Genomic DNA, 7,513 nt, shown 5'->3' on the forward strand with positions numbered 1-7,513 from the left:
ATGTCTTCTAGAATTTTCATGGTTTCAGGTCTTAGATTTAGGTCTTTGATCCATCTTGAGTTGATTTTTATATAAGGTGAAATATGAGGATCCAGTTTGATTGTTCTACATGTGGCTTGCCAATTATCCCAGCAGCATTTGTTGAGTAGGTTGTCCATCCCCACTTTATGTTTTTGTTTGCTTAGTCAAAGATCAGTTAGCTGTAAGTATTTGGCTTTATTCCTTGTTTCTCTATTATGTTCCATTGGTTTCTCTATTATGTTCCATTGGTCTATGTGCCCATTTTTGTACCAGTACCATGCTATTTTGGCGACTATGTGGCTCCTTTTTGGTTACATATGAATTTTAGGATTTTTTTTTCTAGTTCTGTGAGGAATGATAATGGTATTTTGATGGGAGTCGCATTGAATTTGTAGATTGCTTTTGGCTGTATGGCCATTTTCACAATACTGTTTCTACCCATCCATGAGCATGGGATGTGTTTCCATATGTTTGTGTCTTTTATGATTTCTTTCAGCAATGTTTTGTAGTTTTACTTGTAGAGGTCTATCACCTCTTTGGTTAGGCATATTCCTAAGTATTTTATTTTATTTATTTTTTGCAGCTATTATAAAAGAGATTAACTTTTTGATTTGGTTTTCAACTTTGTCACTGTAGGTGTATAGCACTGTTACTAATTTTTGTACATTGATTTTGTATCTTGAAACTTTACTGAATTCATTTATCAGATCTAGGAACTTTTTTGATGAGCCTTTAGGGTTTTCTAGGTAGACAGTTATATCATCAGTGAACAGTGGCAATTTGACTCCCTCTTTACTGATTTGGCTGCCCTCTATTTCTTTCTCTTCTTGGGTTGATTGCTTTGGCTAGGACTTCCAGTACTATGTTGAATAGAAGTAGTGAAAGTAGGCATCCTTGTCTTGATCCAGTTCTTAGGGGGAATGCTTTCAACTTTTCTTCCTCACTCAGGTTAATGTTGGTTGTGAGTTTCTCATAGATGACTTTTATTACCTTGAGGTATGTCTCTTTTATGCCAATTTTGCTGAGGTTTTAATCATAAATCGATGCTAGATTCTGTGAAATGCTTTTTCTGCATCTATTGAGATAATCATATAATTTTTGTTTTAAATTCTGTTTATGTAATGTGTCACATTTACTAACTTGCAGATGTTCAACCATCCCTGCATTCATGGTCTGAATTCCACTTGATCATGGTGTATTATCTTTTTGATATGCTGTTGGATTCTGTTAGCTAGTATTTTATTTAGGATTTTTGCATCTATGTTCATCAGGGATATTGGTCTGCAGTTTTCTTTTTTAGTTATATCCTTTCCTGGTTTTTGAATTAGGGTGATACTGGCTTTATAGAATATTTTCAGAAGGATTCCTTTTTATCTCTATCTGGTGGAATAGTGTCAATAGGATTGCTAACAATTCTTTTTTGAATGCCTGATAGAATTCAGCTGTGAACTCATCTGGTCCTGGAATTTTTTTTGTGTGTGTGATAACTTTTGAATTACCATTTTCATCTTGTGGCTTGTTACTGGTCTGTTCAGAGTTTCTATTTCTTCCTGGTTTTATTTAGGAGGGTTGTATATTTCCAGGAATTTATCCATCTCATCTAGATTTTCTAGTTTTTGTGCATAAAAATGTTCATATTAGTCTCAAATGATATTTTGTATTTCTGTGGTATCAGTAATAATAGCTCCCATTTTGTTTGCAGTTGAGCTCATTGGGATCTTTTCTCTTCTTTTCTTGGTTCGTCTTGCTAACTGCCTATCAATTTTGTTTATCTTTTCTTTTTTTTTTTTTTTTATAAATGAGACCTTTTACCCTTTTGAAAAATACAAAGTCTTCAAAATTCTGTGTGTATTTTTACACGGATGGCACATTTCAATTCAGACTAACCACATTTCAAATGCTCAATAGCTACACGTGGTTGGTGGCTATCTAACGTGATAGCAGGGCTAGAGAGAATTGGACAATTCTGGCCCCATTTATATTCAATCATAATATAGGAAATACAGGAAATATTGCCTATTTTTCTTTTCTTTTTTTTCTTTTATTATTATTGTTATTATTATACTTTAGGCTCTATGGTACATGTGCGCAACGTGTAGGTAAGTTACATATGCATACATGTGCCATGCTGGTGCGCTGCACCCACCAACTCGTCATCTAGCATTAGGTATATCTCCCAATGCTATCCCTCCCCTCTCCCCCCACCCCACAACAGTCCCCGAAGTGTGATGTTCCCCTTCCTGTGTCCATGTGTTCTCATTGTTCAATTCCCACCTATGAGTGAGAATATGCGGTGTTTGGTTTTTTGTTCTTGGGATAGTTTACTGAGAATGATGATTTCCAATTTCATCCATGTCCCTACAAAGGACATGAACGCATCATTTTTTATGGCTGCATAGTATTCCATGGTGTATATGTGCCACATTTTCTTAATCCAGTCTATCATTGTTGGACATTTGGGTTGGTTCCAAGTCTTTGCTGTTGTGAATAATGCTGCAATAAACATACGTGTGCATGTGTCTTTATAGCAGCATGATTTATAGTCCTTTGGGTATATACCCAGTAATGGGATGGCTGGGTCAAATGGAATTTCTAGTTCTAGATCCCTGAGGAATCGCCACACTGACTTCCACAAGGGTTGAACTAGTTTACAGTCCCACCAACAGTGTAAAAGTGTTCCTATTTCTCCACATCCTCTCCAGCACCTGTTGTTTCCTGACTTTTTAATGATTGCCATTCTAACTGGTGTGAGATGGTATCTCATTGTGGTTTTGATTTGCATTTGTCTGATGGCCAGTGATGGTGAGCATTTTTTCATGTGTTTTTTGGCTGCATAAATGTCTTCTTTTGAGAAGTGTCTGTTCATGTCCTTCGCCCACTTTTTGATGGGGTTGTTTGTTTTTTTCTTGTAAATTTGTTGGAGTTCATTGTAGATTCTGGATATTAGCCCTTTGTCAGATGAGTAGGTTGCGAAAATTTTCTCCCATTTTGTAGGTTGCCTGTTCACTCTGATGGTAGTTTCCTTTGCTGTGCAGAAGCTCTTTAGTTTAATGAGATCCCATTTGTCAATTTTGGCTTTTGTTGCCATTGCTTTTGGTGTTTTAGACATGAAGTCCTTGCCCATGCCTATGTCCTGAATGGTAATGCCTAGGTTTTCTTCTAGGGTTTTTATGGTTTTAGGTCTAACATTTAAGTCTTTAATCCATCTTGAATTGATTTTTGTATAAGGTGTAAGGAAGGGATCCAGTTTCAGCTTTCTACATATGGCTAGCCAGTTTTCCCAGCACCATTTATTAAATAGGGAATCCTTTCCCCATTTCTTGTTTTTGTCAGGTTTGTCAAAGATCAGATAGTTGTAGATATGTGGCATTATTTCTGATGGCTCTGTTCTGTTCCATTGGTCTATATCTCTGCTTTGGTACCAGTACCATGCTGTTTTGGTTACTGTAGCCTTGTAGTATAGTTTGAAGTCAGGTAGTGTGATGCCTCCAGCTTTGTTCTTTTGGCTTAGGATTGACTTGGAGATGTGGGCTCTTTTTTGGTTCCATATGAACTTTAAAGTAGTTTTTTCCAATTCTGTGAAGAAAGTCATTGGTAACTTGATGGGGATGGCATTGAATCTATAAATTACCTTGGGAAGGATGGCCATTTTCATGATATTGATTCTTCCTACCCATGAGCATGGAATGTTCTTCCATTTGTTTGTATCCTCTTTTATTTCCTTGAGCAGTGGTTTGTAGTTCTCCTTGAAGAGGTCCTTCACATCCCTTGTAAGTTGGATTCCTAGGTATTTTATTCTCTTTGAAGCAATTGTGAATGGGAGTTCACTCATGATTTGGCTCTCTGTTTGTCTGTTATTGATGTATAAGAATGCTTGTGATTTTTGTACATTGATTTTGTATCCTGAGACTTTGCTGAAGTTGCTTATCAGCTTAAGGAGATTTTGGGCTGAGACAATGGGGTTTTCTAGATATACTATCATGTCATCTGCAAACAGGGACAATTTGACTTCCTCTTTTCCTAATTGAATACCCTTGATTTCCTTCTCTTGCCTAATTGCCCTGGCCAGAACTTCCAACATTATGTTGAATAGAAGTGGTGAGAGAGGGCATCCCTGTCTTGTGCCAGTTTTCAAAGGGAATGTTTCCAGTTTTTGCCCATTCAGTATGATTTTGGCTGTGGGTTTGTCATAAATAGCTCTTATTATTTTGAGATACATCCCATCAATACCTAATTTACTGAGAGTTTTTAGCTGAAGGGTTGTTGAATTTTGTCAAAGACCTTTTCTGCATCTATTGAGATAATCATGTGGTTTTTGTCTTTGGTTCTATTTATATGCTGGATTACATTTATTGATCTGCGTATATTGAACCAGCCTTGCATCCCAGGGATGAAGCCCACTTGATCATGGTGGATAAGCTTTTTGATGTGCTGCTGGATTCTGTTTGCCAGTATTTTATTGAGGATTTTTGCATCAATGTTCATCAAGGATATTGGTCTAAAATTCTCTTTTTTTGTTGTGTCTCTGCCAGGCTTTGGTATCAGGATGATGCTGGCCTCATAAAATGAGTTAGGGAGGATTCCCTCTTTTTCTATTGATTGGAATAGTTTCGGAAGGAATGGTACCAGCTCCTCCTTTTATCTCTGGTAGAATTCGGCTGTGAACCCATCTGGTCCTGGACTTTTTTTGGTTGGTAAGCTATTGATTATTGCCACAATTTCAGCTCCTGTTATTGGTCTATTCAGAGATTCAACTTCTTCCTGGTTTAGTCTTGGGAGGGTGTATGTGTGGAGGAATTTATCCATTTCTTCTAGATTTTCTAGTTTATTTGCGTAGAGGTGTTTGTAATATTCTCTGATGGTAGTTTGTATTTCTGTGGGATCGGTGGTGATATCCCCTTTATCATTTTTTATTGTATCTATTTGATTCTTCTCTCTTTTTTTCTTTATTAATCTTGCTAGCGGTCTATCAATTTTGTTGATCCTTTCAAAAAACCAGCTCCTGGATTCATTAATTTTTTGAAGGGTTTTTTGTGTCTCTATTTCCTTCAGTTCTGCTCTGATTTTAGTTATTTCTTGCCTTCTGCTAGCTTTTGAATGTGTTTGCTCTTGCTTTTCTAGTTCTTTTAATTGTGATGTTAGGGTGTCAATTTTGGATCTTTCCTGCTTTCTCTTGTGGGCATTTAGTGCTATAAATTTCCCTCTACACAACTGCTTTGAATGCATCCCAGAGATTCTGATATGTTGTGTCTTGGTTCTAGTTGGTTTCAAAGAACATCTTTATTTCTTCCTTCATTTCATTATGTACCCAGTAGTCATTCAGGAGCAGGTTGTTCAGTTTCCATGTAGTTGAGCGGTTTTGAGTGAGATTCTTAATCCTGAGTTCTAGCTTGATTGCACTGTGATCTGAGAGATAGTTTGTTATAATTTCTGTTCTTTTACATTTATTGAGGAGAGCTTTTCTTCCAAGTTTATGGTCAATTTTGGAATAGGTGTGGTGTGGTGCTGAAAAAAATGTATATTCTGTTGATTTGGGGTGGAGAGTTCTGTAGATGTCTATTAGGTCCGCTTGGTGCAGAGCTGAGTTCAATTCCTGGGTATCCTTGTTGACTTTCTGTCTCATTGATCTGTCTAATGTTGACAGTGGGGTGTTAAAGTCTCCCATTATTAATGTGTGGGAGTCTAAGTCTCTTTGTATGTCACTCAGGACTTGCTTTATGAATCTGGGTGCTCCTGTATTGGGTGCATATATATTTAGGATAGTTAGCTCTTCTTGTTGAATTGATCCCTTTACCATTATGTAATGGCCTTCTTTGTCTCTTTTGATCTTTGTTGGTTTAAAGTCTGTTTTATCAGAGACTAGGATTGCAACCCCTGCCTTTTTTTGTTTTCCGTTTGCTTGGTAGATCTTCCTCCATCCTTTTATTCTGAGCCTATGTGTGTCTCTGCACGTGAGATGGGTTTCCTGAATACAGCACATTGATGGGTCTTGAGTCTTTATCCAATTTGCCAGTCTGTGTCTTTTAATTGGAGCATTTAGTCCATTTACGTTTAAAGTTAATATTGTTATGTGTGAATTTGATCCTGTCATTATGATGTTAGCTGGATATTTTGCTCGTTAGTTGATGCAGTCTCTTCCTAGTCTCGATGGTCTTTACATTTCGGTATGATTTTGCAGTGGCTGGTACCGGTTGTGCCTTTCCATGTTTAGCGCTTCCTTCAGGAGCTCTTTTAGGGCAGGCCTGGTGGTGACAAAATCTCTCAGCATTTGCTTGTCTGTAAAGCATTTTATTTCTCCTTCACTTATGAAGCTTAGTTTGGCAGGATATGAAATTCTGGGTTGAAAATTCTTTTCTTTAAGAATGTTGAATATTGGCCCCCACTCTCTTCTGGCTTGTAGGGTTTCTGCTGAGAGATCCGCTGTTAGTCTGATGGGCTTCCCTTTGATGGTAATCCGACCTTTCTCTCTGGCTGCCTTTATCATTTTTTCCTTCATTTCAACTTTGGTGAATCTGATAACTATGTGTCTTGGAGTTGCTCTTCTCGAGGAGTATCTTTGTGGCATTCTCTGTATTTCCTGAATCTGAATGTTGGCCTGCCTTGCTAGATTGGGGGAGTTCTCCTGGATAATATCCTGCAGAGTGTTTTCCAACTTGTTTCCATTCTCCCCGTCACTTTCAGGTACACCAATCAGACGTAGATTTGGTCTTTTCACATAGTCCCACATTTCTTGGAGGCTTTGCTCGTTTCTTTTTATTCTTTTTTCTCTAAACTTCCCTTCTCGCTTCATTTCATTCATTTCATCTTCCAGGGCTGATACCCTTTCTTCCATTTGATCGCATCGGCTCCTGAGGCTTCTGCATTCTTCACGTAATTCTCAAGCCTTGGTTTTCAGCTCCATCAGCTCCTTTAAGCACTTCTCTGTATTGGTTATTCTAGTTATACATTCTTCTAAATTTTTTTCAAAGTTTTCAACTTCTTTGCCTTTGGTTTGAATATCCTCCCATAGCTCGGAGTAATTTGATCATCTGAAGCCTTCTTCTCTCAGCTCGTCAAAGTCATTCTCTGTCCAGCTTTGTTCCGTTTCTGGTGAGGAACTGCGTTCCTTTGGAGGAGGAGAGGTACTCTGCTTTTTAGAGTTTCCAGTTTGTCTGCTCTGTTTTTTCCCCATCTTTGTGGTTTTATCTACTTTTGGTCTTTGATGATGGTGATGTACAGATGAATTTTTGGTGTGGATGTCCTTTCTGTTAGTTTTCCTTCTAACAGACAGGACCCTCAGCTGCAGGTCTGTTGGAGTACCTGGCCGGCCGTGTGAGGTGTCAGTCTGCCCCTGCTGTAGGGTGCCTCCTAGTTAGGCTGCTCAGGGGTCAGGGGTCAGGGACCCACTTGAGGAGGCAGTCAGCCCGTTCTGAGATCTCCAGCTGCGTGCTGGGAGAACCACTGCTCTCCTCAAAGCTGTCAGACAGGGACATTTAAGTCTGCAGAGGTTACT

This window comes from Pongo abelii, chromosome 4, assembly GCF_028885655.2.
Source record: "Pongo abelii isolate AG06213 chromosome 4, NHGRI_mPonAbe1-v2.0_pri, whole genome shotgun sequence".
In the NCBI taxonomy this organism is placed as follows: domain Eukaryota; kingdom Metazoa; phylum Chordata; class Mammalia; order Primates; family Hominidae; genus Pongo; species Pongo abelii.